We start from the raw sequence: 20,571 nt of genomic DNA on the forward strand, positions 1-20,571 counted from the left end.
CATCATAGAGCATATCAACACATCACCATGGTTGAGTTTAGAAAGATTGAGAACAAATCATCATAATATCACAATCGCATAACCCCCAAGCCTCTAGTAACAACCTAAACTGGTCAAAGCTAGATCAACCCGAAACCCCAAACATAGACATCATAAGAAACAAGATGCAAATACATATTTTGGCTTGTTTTAAATCACATGGTTAAGTTGAATATAAGGTTTCAGTTTGCATTTCAATGATCGTTTTAAGTGTATAAGGTTCTCAGTATTACCCTTATAATTTAACCCGATAATTAATTCAACCCATATATATAAAGTTACTCTCACATTTAAAAGTCAAATTTCCTAACAAAATAATCTAGGATAACCTTTTTATTTTATTAAGTTATAAAAATAACCCTTAATGATTTTAAATAAGATAATTATGATTTTATTAAAATTAATATTTTAATCCTTAATAATAACTTCTAATCTGAACAAATATTATTTGAAACATATTTAATTTAAATTGATTAAATTTTTACTTCAATATATAATATTTATTATTAATGTATCAAATTGTAAAATATTATAAAAGTTTAATAGTAAAAATAGTAATAACATAAATTAAATTTGATTAAAACTTATAAAAAAACTAAATGCAATTTATATTATAGAAAAAAAACTTAAATCACAATCAAATTTGATTGTTTTGGGATGGCATGTAAAAGTTTTAAATAAAATATAACTAGTGATTTTAAATTGTTAGCCTGTGGCATTCGTACGTTGCGCAGGGACTACTGTCACAGTCATCCTATGTCAGCAGGTACGACTACATACAACAGTCACCTGCTGACAATAATAAGGGGGCAGGGGGTGGCTAAGCCATCCCTCCCTAATCCACATAAATTTTTTTAAAAATATATATATAAACTTTTCTTTAGTATTTATCAATTTTCGTCTTTTAAAATTTATTTAATTTATAAAATTTATGAATAAATAATTTTGTTATATATAAATATAAATTTCAACTATACTTTGATAGAGCAAATAATATCAACCATCCAAATTTAGAATTTCATCTTTATATTCAACCCCTTCCCGATTAAATCCTATGTTCTTTAATTTAGAAAAACAAGGGTTATTTGATTTCTTTTCTAATCCCTATGTATACAAAAGTTAATTGACCAAAATCTAAAAATTCATAATATTGAAATGTTTAAACGTCCATCACAAAGAATTCAGATTTACAATCCACAGACACAAAGAAGACAGGAAGGAAAATTTGTGTAATAATCAGCAATCAAAACACAAGACCCTACCTGATCCTAATACGAAATCCCTAAAAAATTGTGAGAGAAGATGCTCATCTTCAATAACTTTTCTCTGAAAATCTTTACTAGAATTCTCCTTCTAAAATTCGCTTCCAAAATTCATCTCCCAAAAATCATGTCTCCAAAATTTGCGGTCCCTCAAAAATGAACCCAAAAGTTGTGATAAGGAGTTTTCTCCTCAAATCGAGTCACTAATTGTGTGTTCACCTAAGAGGATTCCTTGCTCACAAGACTCAAACTCAAAATTAACTTTTCTTAATCTTTCTTTATGTTGCATTAATCTTTTCATGCACATTAAATTGAATTATTAAATAACTTTATTTAATTTTCCACTTGACTTCTATTTTTAATTAATTTATTACTTTTAATCCCATGTGCACTTTATGAAATTAAAATGACATTATTATTTTCACTTATTTTATCTTTTTAATTAATTTCTTTTATTTTCAACTCATGCTCGCATCATGCGATCTAGAATCTTCTAATAATTTAATATCTTTTTCGCTTTTAATTTTTATTTTAGAAACTTAATTGATAAAATATTTATTAACTTAAATAACAATAATATTTAACATTTATTTAAAAATGAACTCTAAATATATTATTATTAAATTAAATAAATATTATCACATTCTAAATTTATACTTATAACTTTAATCTCCAATTTTAATTCTTTTTATATAATTAATTTCTCAATTAATTAAATATAATTAAAGATTTAAATCTCATAATAATTTTTCATTAAATTAAATCATAAACAATGTACAAAAACCCATCATAGAAGAACACATACAAAATCAAACTAAAGGGTTATAATCACGAATTAACGTCATTCGATGCATTCAGAGGGTACTCAACTCAGATACTTGTCCTAATTATCAATTAGGTCAAATGGCTAAAGGGTTTAGGATTTGGACTTAAGATTTATCTCCCCTTTCTTACCATTGAAATAATGCGATAGGGTACACTTATCCTAACAATTTAGGGAAGTCGATACCCGGTACCTGCAACCTGCATAAAATTCATGCATGTACAGACACAATATTCTAAGCTAAACAAGCAATGGCAAGAAGTGGTGCATCGTGTAGATCCCGACTAGCAGGTGACTATGACTCCCTTCCTTAACCACATCAGAAACACCATACATAAAGAAAACAAACACGCACACCATACACATGCAATATGCGGTAAGTATCCATAAGAAAACACATGTGATAATAAACCATTTAACTAATCATCATCGATAACTGAAAACACTGAATAATCATAATACATACGTGAAATATAGAGTACCAAGTAATCTCACTATATAATAAACTAAATGTAAAACAATATTTGATAATCTTAAAACAATTCTACTAATCATCAAACATAAAACTGGTCTAAAAGAGTTTGGCAATGATAGCAAAAAATGAAACTTAGGGGCAGGCACTACAGCTGCAGGGTTCAATATATAAAAAGATTGATAACTTGATGTTATTATCAGAAGGTGCACGAGAATGACTTTAAATAGATGGGGATACAGGTGCCCTGGTTAGCATTAAGTTTTTAGGATTATCAAAATATCAATTTTTAGGTCCATGGTCTAACTATGACCTTCAATTTGCCACTGCTTTTTAACTGGCCATAAGGGTACAATTAAATTTTTTTCCTACCAGCATGCATAAATTACTATGATGTTGCGTCAGTACTAGACATGGGATTGGTTGTTCCATCATGGGAGTGAAGAATGAATAATGCAATCAACATATTCATTGAAGAATCAATTAATTGATTACTGATTCTTCAGAACCAGTCATTAATTCTATTAACAATTAATAGTTGTGAGCATCAGAAGTAGAACTTCAATTTAAGTGCCCTGAATTTACTTAGCTTGGTGCTTGGTGTTCAAGCACTTTCACCCAGTAGAACTTGAATTTGTGTGTGCCTTGAATCTCTACTTAGCTTGGTAGTATGTTTGATTTGTTGAGGTAAAGCATTGCTCTTCCTGTCTAGCACTGCTTCATCTGAAGTGCCCTATATTATTGAATATGCTTAGAGAGCCGAGTCTTCGATACCATTTTATTGAGAATTTAAAAGATTTCATGAGAATGAATAAAACCAGTGTATTGAAGATAGGAACTAAATTGTTTATCTGTGATATACATACTAGATGGAAGGATATAAATAATTATAAGAAGCCAGATTTAAGAGAGTCTTGGATCTACAATGAGAGGTGGCATACCATTGATTAGGAGACCGTGATGAAAGCACAAAGATGAATAGATAGGAGATACCAACCTATATAAGCACGCCAGGAGAAGGACGTGATTAAACAAAGAAAGCATATGCCATTGACAAGTCACTGTTTGGAGCAGCAAGACCCAGTTTGGAGTCCACATTGGTAAACTATTAATCGTTTGAAGAAATCACTTATGCAATAATAAATGAACAAAGAAATAAATTCAACTTGGAGCAGCAGTGATATCTAACAGAGATCACAGTGATGAGTCATGCATTAATATACTGGTCAAGGATGTGATATATATTATGCAGAGAATTGAATATTCAGTGGCAAAAGCATGAAGGGCCAAAGACAATCTTCAGCGCTGAGCTAATGATCAAATAAACGTAACTCCAGCAGCGTAACTGACGGGATCTGTATGTGACATCTAAAATAGTCTGATGTGAAAATCAATCCTATACCTAGTCAAACTCTCCAACGCTGATATGAATGTGAAAACATTAAACAATTTCTATATGAAGCGAAGATTATAAGGAATGGTCTTTTTAATACACGATGGTAGTGGTCTGGATAAGGAAGAACAATATCAAATGAACAGAGCCAGCAACAAATATTAATATGGAGCGAATACTATAAGTGCCAAAACAACTATATCTTAATATCTCCCATAACAACGGTGAACTTCACATGATGATCCAGCTTGATCACCGAGCAGCCTGATAAAGTTTAGAAGGGGCAGCAGTTCAGAATAAAAGTAATTTTTGGTGGAAATAACAATTATACAGATTAGTCTGGAGGAAATAAATTTAAGAATCCAAACCTTCATCCAAACAGAAAGCTGCTAATTACAAATATTGCGGGGATACAGGTGCCCTGGTTAGAATTAGGTTAGGATTATCAAAATATGAATTTTTTGGTCCATGGTCTAACTATGACCTTGAATTTGCCACTGCTCTTTAACAGTCAGCCTTAAACATCACACACTAAGGAAGAAATTAAGTCTGGAAAAGTAAGTCAAACTTCGACTATTTAACACTTTTGCACTAGAAATCAAGTCTTAGTGTGTGATGTTTAAGCCGTTCACTTTTGAACTAGCCATAAGGGTACACGTTTAAAATTTTCCTACCAACATGCATAAATTACTATGATGTCACGCCAGTACTAGACATGGGATTGGTTGTTCTGTCATGGAAGTGAAGAATGAATAATGCATTCAACATATTCATTGAAGAATCAATTCAATGATTACTGATTCTTCAGAACCAGTCATTAATTCTATTAACAATGAATAGTTGTGAGGATCAGAAGTAGCACATCAATTTAAGTGCCCTGAATTTACTTAGCTTAGTATTCAAGCACTTTCACCCAGTAGAACTTCAATTTGTGTGTGCCTCGAATCTTTACTTGGCTTGGTATTATGTTTGATTTGTTGAGGTAAAGCATTGGTCTTAGCTTGGTATTCAAGCACTTTCACCCAGTAGAACTTCAATTTGTGTGTGCCTCGAATCTTTACTTGGCTTGGTATTATGTTTGATTTGTTGAGGTAAAGCATTGGTCTTCCTGTCTAGCACTGCTTCATCTGAAGTGCCCTATATTATTGAATATACTTAGAGAGTTGAGTCTACTGCACACTTTGAATCTACTCTATCAGATACTTTCAACATTATATGACTTCTTCGGTACTATTTTTCATCAGTGACCTTCGTTGTTGTTTGGAATATAAATTTCCTTGACTCAATGCTGACTTAGAGTCCTTTATTTTTACAGTCCTTCGCCACTGTAAGTACTAGATCTCTGTTATTAGAACGGTGATGCAAATACGCTACAGTCATATACTTCCAGGTGTCTTATCACTGTCTTCATCTATTCAGGTTATCTCAACATTTTGTTTCTATCTTGCGATTGTTGACTTCATTATCTTCCCCATTTGATCCTTGATTAATTATAGTCACTTGCCTGAAAACACAATATATCCATCGCTGTTTTCTCAAATGCATCAATATTATTATTTCTCTCGTTTATTGGTGTGATAATACATCCGAATTGCATGTTTTAACTCCTACTTCAAAAGGTGACTCCTCTGGTTTATTACTTGAGGTAATTTCTGATTCATATACCATTGGTCTGTTGATTTTATTATCTAACATTCATAACATGAACTCATAGTGACTCCTTTATATGCACAATGATTGTTGTATATGCTTAGATAGCTGAGAAAGTTTTGTCTCAGCTGAAGACTTTGTAAAACTTTTGGTGACACCATAGTTTGTTATGTCAACCATTATATCCGATGTGATTGTTGCTAAAAGAGTTATGTTAGATGCTGATTGTTTTTTGGAAGTTGTGGTAGCTGCAAATATCATTCACCAATCTCTTAACAAGAATGGATGAGGAGGTACATGTGGCCACGGTTGCTACTTCGGCTACAAATGCCAAAGTGGTGTGGACAAGAGAGGGAACGAAAATTTCTAGATTTGCTTTTTGAGCAAATTCAATTAGGAAGAAATGGTGACAGGGGCTTTAGAGAAGAAGCTTGGACAGCAATACAAAAGAAGTTTAACGAAGATATGCATCTGAAACTTGGAATGGATAACTTTAAAAACTAGTTAAAAACTTGGAAGCAAGGTTTCAGAATTATGGAAGACTTGCGAAACATGAGTGGTTTTGCATGGAATGAGATGACTCAATGTGTGGATGCTGAGGATAGTGAATGGGATGTGTTGCTGAAGGTAATGTTCTATAGACAATATTTTTATGTTAGTAAATTATCTCTCAATCAATTGTAATGAAAGACATCTAATTCCTTAATTTTTCCATCGTGTAGAGAACTTGCTTAAAAAATGCTAGTGTACAAGAGGCAACCATTCGTCTACTTCAATGAGTTAGCAGTCATTTTTGGGAATGACATAGCTGAAGGAAATATAGAAGCAACAACTTCAGAGACCGAAGATGGGCAACTATTTGAAGGGGCTATTGATCTGGACGATGATGGGGCCATCAATATGCCTATGGATGAGGGCTTCAATACTCTTGAGTTTGATGAAGAGTTCCTTCAATCAAACAATTCTTCTACATCCATAAGACAAAATCTTTCTACGCCAATAGTAAGGAGGCAAAAAAGAAAGAAGCCAAGCATGGCTACTTGTTGGATGTCATATGTGAGAGTATACAAAACATAGATCGGGGCATGACTAAGGCTCACAATATCAATTTTGATAAAAGGGAAGTCAAGCAAGATATATCAAGTGCATTTCCTACCCTCAAGGCCATGCCCAGACTTAGTAGGGAGACTTTGATTATGGGGTATGACTTTTTTACTTCTGAACCTACAAAAGCCAAGGGGTTCGTAGAGATGACTAAAGTGGAGAGGGAAGAGTACATTAGATATAAGTTTGGAGGAGCTCTCTGATATATTACAATCTTTATGAACTTAAACAATTTTTTTGAGACTATTTCTAAACTTACAATCTTTTTGAAGCTAGATTTGTAATCTTGATGACTCATATTTTATGACTTCCTAGCAATAGTTGTTTCTATGTTTATGGATATAATGATCTTGTTGAGTGGTTCAAACTTGTTAACATCCATATTCTCAATCTTGTCAATCTTTTCTTTGTTTGCTTCAAGCTTCAATGGCACCATTTTTGGCTTCAATCAAGACTTGAGATATATGACTTCAGAGGCTTTGTAGTTTGTGTATAGTATTATACCACATTAGCATATAATTTTAATCCCTTATTATAGAAATACCTTGTTTTATACATTCATTAAATCTATAAGAAATTCATTAAATCTACATATAATATCTTGTAGATAGGTGCTAAATGATGTTATGAATTGCTTCATTCCTTGCTTGGTTGAATTGGTGTTGTTTTTATGAAGATGGGGTAATTTTCTACTACAGAATTGTTTATAGTTCCATTGAATATGTGTTATGACTTAGTTCCAATAGTTGTTTCAATGTTTAGGGATATAATGATCTTGCTAAGTGGTTCAATCTTGTGAACATGTATATTCTCAATCTTGTCAACATTTTCTCCCTTACCATTGTCAAAGGAAAGCAATAAATCGAATCTTCTCTGCCATATGAGTATATATATGTTAGCCAAATCCTCTCCAACAAGAAAATCTCAATCATCCATCCATTTTATAATACAATGTACAAACTTGTATCCAAGCAAATAGTCCTCATCATAAATCTATCCAAAAGATTCATATTTACTATTTTTTGGAATGAGAATGAGAAATATGTATTCCAATCCCATTTGGTTCACCTGGACTTTGTTTGAGAATATGTCAATCCCTTATTTGGTTGTACAAAATTGGAATTAAAATTAGGTTAAGTTTATAATTTTTGTTTTCTTCTAATTTTATTTGTTTTAGTTTATCATTTTTTTGGTTTTTTTTTTCAATAAATGTAAAGAAGAATGTATATCTATTTTTGTTTTATTCATTGTAAAGATTCATATCTGTTTGGTTTGTGGAATTGTAGAAACCAAGATTTTTACAAATCTTGATTTAGCCAAATCAAAGTTTTGCAAATCTTCATTCTTAATTTTTAGATTTTACTTAAACCATTTGTTTCAATCGGAAGATGAATGAGAAGATCAATTTTTATGCCTAAGCTTGGAGTTGCAGGTAGACTCAAAAAAAAATCCAATCTATTATTTTCACATTCCTAAAAAAATGTAATCAGGTTTTGATTTTCAATTCCTAGTTGCTAGTGGGAACTCTGATAATCTAGTTTTGAGACACAATTAGAAGTTTGGTATTCTAATTCCATTTTGCCAATTTTGAAACCAATGCAATTTTTTTCAAATCCAGATTATGAAAAACCCAATTCTCATCATCTTCCATGAACCAAATGGACCCTAAGCTTAGTCATTTTGAATTAAGAGTATTTTCAGCATAAGATAGTGTTCATTTCTATTCACACCTTTATTTATCTTCATAACATATTTTCCTTGATTCTCTTTGACGTTGTTGTTCTTTACTTTCCACTTTAATGAGAAGCCACCATGACATACATAGCATTTTAGATTTGAAGCCTAGCTGAAGAGTTTTCCTTACTAACTATTTTCTTTCCTTAGGAATATATTGTTTGCTTTTGGAAATTCTTTTTAATAGAATGGTAGTTATCAGTCCCTACAAGAGACTATAGTTTTCATCTATCTTTCTTCCTATTAATCTCCGTCTTTGAAATCTGTGTAAAAAAAAACACCTATTGTTTTCTTCCTTTAATTTACAATAGTTGATTCTTTATTGTGTTATTTCTATTTTCTAATTGGTTTACACTATTTTTTCTAATAGTATTTTCTTTTATTGATAAAAGCATTTATGAAAAATCTATAGCTTGCAGTTGGCATTAGAAAAAACTCTTCATGTGCAAGGACAGGTGGCAATGATAGCTGACGTGACTAACCACTGTCTTCTACTTTTTGTTGTTTTGTGTAAACTACTTGCATCTAGCCATGATCTGTGAAGATACTAACATGTGAATGGAATGAAGATATAGTTGCAATCAGAGCATATGGGTAATTGAAATGGAAAAGGGGAGGGGAGTTGGACCAACCTCAGGCTCATAGGGGCTTCCTCCTCAAAATCAAGCAATGCAAGGTATGGAATTGATGCTAAAATGTGTAGTTTGAAGCTCTTGCATCTATAATTTTCTGGGTTTGAAACAATCTCTTGTATGGAAACTAATACGCTTGTATATTATTGAGTGCTCAAATACTTAGAAAATGAATCCAACCAGACTAAAGATCCTTTATGAGGACTACATTTGAATTAATTTATCCTCCAGGAATTAGAAGATCAAGTGTCTCAATATTTAATCAGATCAAAGACCATTTGATTTCTTGTTGTAATAGAGTATACCACTCCTTATATAAGATGAGTGAGTGATGAATGCCATTCTCTATGTTGTGTTTTGCGATTCACTCACATTTTGTGTTGGTTTCTAATTTAATTCTCCATGGAGATTGAAATGATACTATATTAGGCTTGTATATTTGGGATTATCAATGCTGGCTTTACCATCATTACTAGTCGCTACAATTTGAACTGGTCCTATGGAATTCTGAGATAAATTATCCTAAGACTTCATTAGATCTACAATTTTTTTCTCTATTACAGATAATATCACTTTGTTCTATACACATAGATGAAAGGGGAATAGGAACTTTAGTACGATATGGTTATACCCACCATTTCCTTTAATAAATGCTTCTCAATTTTTATTTTGGGTTGTAAATTTTTGTCTGTCGTGTTATGATTCACTGACAAGTGGATTATTTTAGTGTGAAAGTTATCTCATGACACTATCCTATAAGGAAAAAGAGGGAAAGTGGCGACAATCTTTACATTTGATTTTCCCTAATCGAGCCCACAAACTTCCTCTTCTATGGATTCAGTGTAAGGAAACAACACCCTAAACACAATGGCATTGGAGAGGATCTTTGTGTCCACCTCCAAAAATAGCTAGTATAAAATGCCTATTTATGCCCTCTTTTAAGTAGCCTTACTAAGTTTTATTTGTAGCGGAAAATATGGAGAGGTCAAAGTAGGGCAACAAATGCTTTGATGAGTATTTTTTTATTGTAATGTTGTTTTTTTCCTTAAGCACTTAAATGGAGGTTCTACCACTTGCCTTATCCTAGTATGAAAGTGTTGTGTTTGGTGAGAGTAGATGGGTTTCTAATATTTGCTAGATTTTTTAAGGTAGTTTGATTTCTTAAGGGTTTTGAAGATAATTGGTCATGGATGGTTTGGGTTGTCTGTTAAAGGTTTCAAAAATTATTTAAATTGCATATTTTGTAATTTTTTCAAAATTTTATAAATCAATCTTATATATATATAATTTTTTTGAATTTTTTTTGAATTTTTCTTAGTTCTTAGTTATTGAGTAGGGTTTATAATAAAAGATATTAATAAACTTAATAATTTAAAAAATCTTAGATCCAAATGGGGACTTGATTTTGACTTTTGAAAAAGACTACAAAATATACAATTCAGATCACATTGTAAATCCATTATAAACAATTCAAATCACCTATAATTTATTATTATCACAAACAAACAAAACAAAATGTAACAACCTTAGTGCTAAAACTCGCATATCATACTACCTACTTTCCCATCAAATTCATCACTTTCACTTGAGGACAAGTGAAATGTCATCAATTGACTTATGTTGGCCACTTTAGATTTTATTCCATATATGCATTTGATGGTGAGAGTCTAAGCACATTCAAAAGTACAAAATGTACATTTTACTCCTTTCTTACAAGTCAAATTTAGTGTTAGTTTTCCTCAATTCTTGTTGTGTAAATCTTCTTTACCAATGTTTGTTAACTATGAATAAATTAAGTAAACTAAATTGTAAAATATATTTTTACATCCCATTTTGATACTTTATAATTATTTGTGTTTTACTAGTCTCTATAACTTTATGGTTTCTACAAAGCAAATGTAGAAATTAGTTAAAGGTAGAGGAAATTACTTTGAACTAGATCCGTTCAAATCTATATGGGGGAAAATGTTAAAATTTATCATGGAATTTCTTAAATCAATTCCATCATGGTGTTGAGATTTCTTTTTCGTTCTCTTGGAAAAGATCTTTAACCCAAAGTCAAACTAAGCATGAGGAGGATTCAATTAAGCTTGTTCTTTATGAAGGTCTTATGTTCATTTGAAAGTATTTATAGATTTTAGTTAGTCAATTATTAGAAGTATTTTATAATGATATTTATGTATGCTGAAATGTTTCTATAAAAAATATGTATATACAAAATAAAATATTAATACAATTCCATAGAATTCCTTATTTTTCATTGTTCCTATTTTGTAATCTATACTTGAAAAGCAAAATATTGGCAAATTTATTCTGGATGGAACAATGTGAGAGAGAACGAATATAGAAAGGAGAATTAGTAAGAATTTGGTATAGCTCTGATACCATGTAAGAATTTTCCTAAGGCAATAATTCAATGCCAAGATCAAGAAGCTTAATAGATAGCACAAGAGAGACTAATGATGATCAAATGAGAATCTCAATAATGATCAAAATGATAATCGATATTAGATAATTGGATAATTGGATGAATACATCATAGAGGGTGCTTTTATATAAGGGCAACCAATATGTCTAGAAGTCACACAAGAGATGAGGATTACAACTCAAACACATGTCCACCAAAGGTGGATTATCCTCCATTGAGCACAGGAGTTTGTGTGATGATGAGAGGATAAGTTTACATAGGTGTATCTCATAAAGAGATGTTGTAGACACCATGTGCTCTAATAACTTGCTAACTCCTATGTTGTCATCAAGACAACTCATATGACTATGCATTCTTCAGTAAACTATAATAATAATTAATTATTTACACTAATACCCCCCTTTAAGTGCAACTTAGGAAAATGTACTTAAGCTCACAAAGATAAATTTAAGATGCAATGTCGGTACCGGATACTAGGCCATGCTAGCTACCCATGTACAAATGTAATGCTCTACATACAATGCTATGCAATGCAATGCGATCTCTCTGAAAATGGAGAAAGAGTGAAAACCTCATTCATGGGAAAAACCTCCTCCAAAAAGAAAGATGAAATAAAAGATGCATGCAAGGATGGAGTAATCAAGATCCCCCTAGTATGACATACATCATGAATTTACAAGCATATATCCCCATAAGAAATTATACATGATGGTATCCCCCCATATTGAATAATCTCCTACAAGGATGTCATGAAGACCAAAAAAATCCAATTCCTACAAATGACATTTCTCCATTTAGGAAGAAGATACACCAAGTATACTTCCCATTGTGGACAGGAAGATGGATGAGGAATCCATATGTAGTATGCTATGGATGTTGCCTCTGAAGTCTACTCATATGTTGAAAATTCTTTGATGAATGTAGATACCACAAGCCAATTTGATGGATGCCCAAAAGAAGGTGGCAAACAAGGCAACATGTCCATGTATGAAAGTGAATCAAACTCCAAAGATGAGGAATCATCCTTATAGGAAGATATGGGAAGAGAAGCAATGTAGCCTCCCCTCAATGATGAATGCACACCCATGAAATAAGCTCCTTGATGACTAAAGAAGTTGCACCATGAAAACTGAATGATGTTCCTCCTTTTAGGAAGAAGTGGTGCCATAGGTATAGTAGAGACTACTCCCCAACTAGTAGGAAGAATCCCCAAAAGATATGATGTCCAAGGAAACTGGAATACAATCTCCAAAGACTAATACGTCTCCTTTAAAGTAAAAGAGTCCTCCTCCAATTGCTAAAAAGAAGTGTCCACAATCATGTCAGTCTCAAAAGAAAGATCAAGTGGTTGAGGGTCAAATTTTTCCCTCGCAACATGTGAAGAAGAATTCTCCTCAACAAAGAGAAGATGGATGTCATCGATAATGTCTCCCACATCTTCAATGTAAGACTCCACAAACAACACTACAATGTCTAGAAGGAAGTCATCCCATGAAGCTGAAATAGGAAGACATGGTGTTTCCTGCTGCACTGAATCAGGAGCATTTGTGGCTAGAATTGGATTTGTAGAAGCAATAGGAGCATTAGGAGGTATCATCCCAACTGGAGTTGTAGGTACCCTAATTAGAGTGACTGGAGGGAGAATGTCCTCTAGGAATGGAGGGACTTGTGGATCTCCATATGCTTTCCAAAGACACATCCAAAGTTCATAAGGATTACTTGCCTTTCTAAGGACAGGAAAAAAATCCATACTAATATTTATAAAAAATAGCTTGAAAAATCAGTCTAAGAACTGTCCGATCAGTAGAAGAAGGCAGTTCTTTGGAACATAGATAATGAATTACTTCCTTATGTTCTCTTATATGATCAATCATCAAAGCACTCCATTTCTAATAGTTCCTTTTTGTCAATTTAAATCTTGTATGCACCCCCAAATGCAAAAAATCAAAGAACCCCCCCCCCCCCCCACCCTAATGCATCATTTGGCACTTTATATTTAGTGCGATTACAATGGGCCACTTGCCAATTTAGGGCACAAGTGGACTTCTAATTTTGAAGGTTACAACAACAAATATGAAGCTATATCAAACTCAACAAGATAAGACATAAGACCTCTTAAGGATCTAATTAATTACAAGTGCCAATAGGCCAAAATGCGACCAAAATTTGAAAGTACTATGTCTACTCAAAATTACTCCAAACTAATATTAGATCTGGAAAGTAGACGAAAAATATGCACTCTAAAAAAAAGAAGCACTTGAATATGTGTCCAATGAGCTCAAACTAAGCCTTTGAAGTTGAAAAAATTGGGATTTATGATTTTCAAAAAAATTCAAGAATAGGGATTGCAAACAACCTACAACAATGTGTAGATCACAAAATTCTACCCCAAAACAAAAAAACATTGCTAAAAAAAGGAGTTTGTATGAGGCAGATATTGTTGTTTGAAAATCACCTCTGTAATTATTTTTCCTGATCACCACTGTCACACCTCTAAAAATCAAATAACTCTAGATTTCACCTCAGATGTTTGATTTTGATGAAACAAAAGTTGATTTGGGGTTTTTTTGACCTTCTGAATGTGATACCAATATCTGATTCGCACCAACAAGCTCCAAAAAAAATCTCTCCAATGGCTATGCAATGAAACTCTTATGGCTTTGATACCATGTAAGAATTTGGTATAGCTTTGATACCATGTAAGAATTTTCCTAAGGCAATAATTCAACGCCAAGATCAAGAAGCTCAATAGATAGCACAAGAGAGACTAATGATAATCAAAATGATAATCGATATCAGATAATTGAATAATTGGATGAATACATCATAGAGGGTGCCTGTATATAAGGGCAACTAATATGTCTATAAGTCACACAAGAGATAAGGATTACAACTCAACACATGCCCACCAAAGGTGGATTATCCTCCATTGAGCATAGGAGTTTTTGAGATGATGAGAGGATAAGTTTACATGGGTGTATCTCATAAAGAGATGTTGTAGACACTATGTGCTCTAATAAGTTGCTAACTCCTATGTTGTCACCAAGACAACTCATATGAATATGCACATTCCTAAGAAAACTTAAGTAACATGTAATAATAATTAATTATTTACACTAACAGAATTCATAGAGTAGGAAGGAGGGGAATGATTTGGTGTCATGAAGTAATGAATCTGAAGGGGAAGAAGAATGATGAAAATTAGAGATGTAGAACAATAGAGAGAGAATTAAACACAAATAAAAATTGAGAAAGTAAGAAATTTTTTATTGATCTATAAATCTCTTTAATACGATACATTGATTATGGTATTGCCTCTAATTTATAGGGGCTCCCAGTAACTAATCAGTAGATGGTTCTAGGCTTTTAACAAGTGGATGATTGCATAAGGTGTAGGACTCAATCCACATGAAGATGTGGATTTCTAATATTCAGATTTCTAGGTTTATACAACTAGCACTATAGTTTAGTTGAAACTAACTCCGAATGTGGAGTGTTGAATTCACCTATTCCAACACCCTCCCTTAATTTCTACCACAAAAGAATTTTTTAGTGGGAGAGATTATTAGAATGAAATAATTCAAATATGATGGGTCTTGACATTAAGCCTTCTTAGGTACCCATTTCCAACATAAGATTTTTGTTCCCCATATCACTACCGGTTTGTTCCTAGTGTTATTATGATGTGACCCATAACCATTTGGGATTCCCCCCAATAGATACAATTGCTTTTTCTTTAGGGTTTTCACCAAACCAAGTGGTTTTGGCTTACCACAAGCCCTTCAAGACTTTCAGGTTTTTCATCTAAACAAGTGGTTTTGGCTTACCACAAACCCTTCAATAGACTTTAGGTTTCTCACCTAAACAAGTGGTTTTTGGCTTACCATAAACCCTTTACTAGACTTTGTAGAAACATTGTTCCATTGACAGGCAAATGACTCTGAAGTTTTCTTATGCACAATAATTATTGAGTCTATATGAAAAATGATCCATCTACCGAGGCACATGGGTACTCATTTGTTGTGCTGACTAGTTCTCTAGGAATGTTTTTTAGATACATGGTTCATCAATAAAGAAAAAAAACATATTTAAGAGTGTTGGACACTACTGATAATGCACTCCTTACAATAGATCAGGTACAATACTCACTTGAGGGATATTTGATTCAACATTCTTCTATTTCATGACTACATCTTGACAATAATATAGCCTTCAAAGTTAGATATATGCATGCACTTATTGCCAATCCATACACTTACATCCCACATCAGAAATACATTTCAGATAATCTTTATGGTGTGATAGAAAAAACTTTAACATACTATCTCCCAACTATTTTCTATACCTAGACACTCAATTCCTATAAAAGACCACAAATTTAACAACTAACATAAAGCTCAAACTACCCAAGAAATTTTTTTATTTAAAAAAGTTGCACAAACAACAATATCCTTTATTTCTACAATGTTGAACACTTTTCCGATCTTTCTTCAACTTGGTAGCAAAACACTTGCTCTAACGATTTTGATAAATACCTCATTGGATTCTTTTTTATTTCTCCAAAAATACTTAGAGATTTATTTGATGCTGCTCAATCAAAAAATAACCTATAACAAAAAAAAAATAGCTTCAAAACTTCACAAAAACAAATGTGAATCATAGATGCTCTAATATAGTCATATATCAGAGCAAGAAACCATATCACAACCTTGTAAATCAAACTATGCTCTGATACCATGATGAAAATTAGAGATGTAGAATAATATAGAGAGAATTAAACACAAATAAAAATAAGAAAGTAAGACATATTTTATTGATCTGTAAATCTCTCAGATACGATACATCGAATATGGTATTGCCTCTAATTTATAGGGGCTCTCAACAACTAAATTAGTAGAGGAAGGTTCTAGGCTTTTAGCAAGTGGATGGTTGCATGAGGTGTAGGACTTGGTCCACAAGAAGATGTGGATTTCTAATATTCAGATTTCTAGGAGTATATGGTTGGCACTGCAGTTTAGTTGAAACTGAGTATGAATGTGGAGTCTTGAATCTGTCTATTCCAACAAAAAAACATGTCTTAGGATGAGAGTCCTAGAAACCATTCAATTGAGGAGGCGGTTGTGGATAGAAAAATAATGAGAGATATGGCAATTATTTCTAGGTTCATTGAGATTAAAAAAGACAGATTCAATCAAAAAGTGCACCGGAGATAATAATAAAAAAAAATTTTATTGTTAAGTTTTGATGAAAAAAAAGACATCATAAAACTGCAATCTTTTAATCATCACTTTCTAAATTCAAAATCAACAAAAATAATTTGTGAGATTACTGTATATCTTAGCATAAAATCACGTCTTGTGATAAAATTTTCTAACTCTACATCCATCACATGATGTGAGAGGAGATGAACAAGAAAAACCACAACATCTCAATCCTATCTAAGCACAATGAGACATGAAAATAAAATAGAGATAGATCAACAAGACTAAGAAAAAAAAAATTTGTAGTTGCACGAAAACTAATATCAATCTGCGTAGACTAATGTATAAGAATTTGGATTACTAATAAAAAGATTCAATATTGGAGTGTGAAGTAATTTGAATAATAACAAATACCCAATCCCTTTGGAGATAAAGGATTTCTCTTGGACCAAATGCCACTCAAATCAAGGTTTCCACCAAATCATAGACAAAATAGAAGTGCAACTTTGTTAGTGCATGCCAGAGAGAATTATGACCAATAAAAATGTGTTATAATTAATAGTACATTATACACTCGACAACATCAAACAAGCCCATTTCTTTGAAATTCAATTTACTTCTAGTAAATCTTGTGATAGGGCTAGCTACATTCATGCAAAAAGGTGAAAGTTCTTAGTTTTCTAAAAGTAATTAATAGGAATTTTAGCATAATACTAGTGTTTTAGGGAATAAAAATTAAAAGGACATATTTATACAAGTCCCTAGTAGATAATGTATATAAAAGATTTCTACATTTTGAGAGAGGTATATAGAAAAATTGGTAAAAAGCATTTTGTTGAACATCTGAGTTTAATATTTTGGCAAAGCCTGACATTACATGTACTTGTCTCCACTTCTAGCTTACAAAGTGAACATTTCATAAATCTGATATTCCACACAGAGTGGATTGTGGACAATATGGATACCTATTATGTTATTAATTAATATAAAGAATTCCCTACCAAACTCCTAGAACAAATAACATACATAAAAGAATTAAGTTTTTGGTCATTGCTCTCTCTTATAGTACTGAATTTGGAAATTTAAAACTTTGTCTTTTAGCTTTTTGTATTATATGACAGAGAATTTGATTTTCTATAGTTGCCAATATCATGAAATATTATATAAAACATGTTAACCATTTAATGCTTATACCTCTTCACTTTTTACAATGTCCTACATAGCCTTGTGTTTGTTTTCTTACAAATAATATAATCTATTCAAACCACATTTCCCACTCTTCATATTTACCTCTCTCTTGTTAGTTCCACCCCTTCACAAGGAATTGACTCAAGCTTGGCCAGAGCCCTTGTTCTAAATAGGAATGCATGCTTAAGTTTCGTTTTGGATAAATCAAATTTAAAGTTTCTATTTTAGTTTTTTTTTGTTGAGGAAATAAAGGGCATACATTCTTTTGATTTTAAAATTAGTTAAGTGTTATAATATGAGAATTTTCTTTTATAAATTTTGATATTGATAAATTTAATTTATGTAGTTAAACTAATTAGTTAATGTTCTTAATCTTGGATTATATTTAATTAATTAAATATAATGGTAAAGAAATAGGATAGCCCATAAATAATTTAATAGACAATATTTGTTAATGTTTCAAGTACAATTTATTCTCATAACATAATTTTATAATTGTTATAACTATTTTAGTTTATAATTGGTTGCATTTTAGCTTTATTACCGAATAAAGAGCATGCTTGAATAAAAGTTTTAAGATACAATAAAAACATTTCTTTATGTTAAGATATTATAATCATTATATGATTTGCATGTGTTCTATAATATTGGATGGTTAGTCATTAGGACAATTTTGTTACAAAAAAATGTTTTTATTTTATTTTAAATACATCAATAAGATATATACATTATTATTATAATAAATGTAAGATAATTTAAAAGAATGGTTGCATTGATTTGTGTAATTAGATAAAATCTTATGTGCAATGTAAGATATGCTTGACTCCAATTATTAAATTGTCAATATATAATTTGATAGGGTTAAATATTTTAATCTGAGTGACCCTCTTAGCATTATAGAAGATATAAATGGTTATAGTGATATCATAATTATGATGAAAATGTAGTTTGTTAGTAATGAAGTAACTTGGTTGATGTTCTTATGTGGAGTAATTCATTACCATTGTTGAAAGTCATCACTCTTATGTGTCATGTGAGGTAGTTGAGACCTTAGGGATCCTCTTAGTTATTATTTTGAATTTATGTTAAAGCACTTGTATAATGTTCCTTGAACTCTACATTTCTCTTCATGAATGTTATTTTTATTTGTTAAAGTATGATTATGCAACTCTATGGTAATGTACTTGTGTAAGAAAAAGTTGTTGTCATTGAACCATATTATTTATTTTTGTGATCTCTCTCTCCTTATTGGTGGGTTGCATTTTTTGTTTAGTTTTTGATGATTATAATTATCAAGCTCATTTGAGATAACCACATTATGTTATCTATATTTATATTTGGCACTAAGTGATAATGGTTGGTATTTGGGGTTTTCTTTTCTTTATTCTACCAGAGGGTTGGGGGAGATTTTATTTTTGCCTCTATTTAAGTTTATCTCTTGTTTTGATGTCATTATCTTATGGACTTGGTTTATAATCTCAATTAATGTATTTTGTGGATCTTTGTTGTTATATGATTTGGAACAAAGTGTGTTATTGAGGTCACATGAGGGTCCTTGTTATGTTTGTTTACATATTGATATTATGAATATTTATAAGCATGGTTCCCTTGACATTCTTTGACAAGTGGACCTCTTAATTATTGATATTTTTGGACCTTGATTATATTTCAAATGATTAAGATGATCCAGTGTAATCGATTTATTAGTATGGATCTTGAAGAGGACTTATAAATGTTGTAGGCTTGGAATCATGGTTATTTCTAGGAACCTAGAAAGTTACCATTTGCTTTTTAGAGTGATAGATTGGTTGTCCCTTTTCTATTCTTTCATTATATAATCCTTGATGACTTTGTGTCTATTCTCTAAATGTAGCATTTTGTGATCCTTTAACTATGAGAATTCTATAAGGTTCTTGTACACGATGGATTTGTGTATTAATGAGACCTTAGAGAAGAGTGCAAATAGACTAACAACATACTAATCTAGACCCAAGAAATCATTGTCAAATAGAGTCTCTACGAACATCCCATGTTTCCCTAATTATACCGCTAAGATTTCTCTTAGACCAACATCTCAGTGATAGTTCTAGAATGGGAGTATGCTATGAATGCAGATCTACAAATGTCTATACAAGATCTATGTGAGAATGCAGATTATATGAGTATAATAACCCTAGAATGCTATGATATATTCATGTAATCGACTAAACAAGTACTAAATGATATTGAATGAACAATATAGCAATGCTAAGAAGCTACTAAAATGACACAAAATTGCTATAATAATAATGCTAACATGATAAATCTAAATATGCATATAGTGCCAATGTATCAAACTTGGGTCCTTTTGCTCTTGAATTTCCCTCCTATTTATAGGATTTCAGGAGGGGTTGGGGTAAAGATCAAGATTTCACTTTTGACAAGAGGGTAATGGTGAATCTATAAATATCTCATAAGGCACCAAGAGGAAGAGTCCAATAGACTTAGTTTGTGAGGATAAAAGAGGATTTTTCCAATTCTTTTAAATAGAAAAAGGAGGATTTTCACTTTTGTGAGAATAAATGACTTTTATTGATTTAATAAATGTTCCATTTATTTTTAATTTTTGTCTTTTCCTTTTTCCTTTTTTAGTTTCATTTTATGAT

Source organism: Cupressus sempervirens, chromosome 10, assembly GCF_028749045.1.
Source record: "Cupressus sempervirens isolate cs-2001-9-10 chromosome 10, ASM2874904v1, whole genome shotgun sequence".
In the NCBI taxonomy this organism is placed as follows: Eukaryota; Viridiplantae; Streptophyta; class Pinopsida; order Cupressales; family Cupressaceae; genus Cupressus; species Cupressus sempervirens.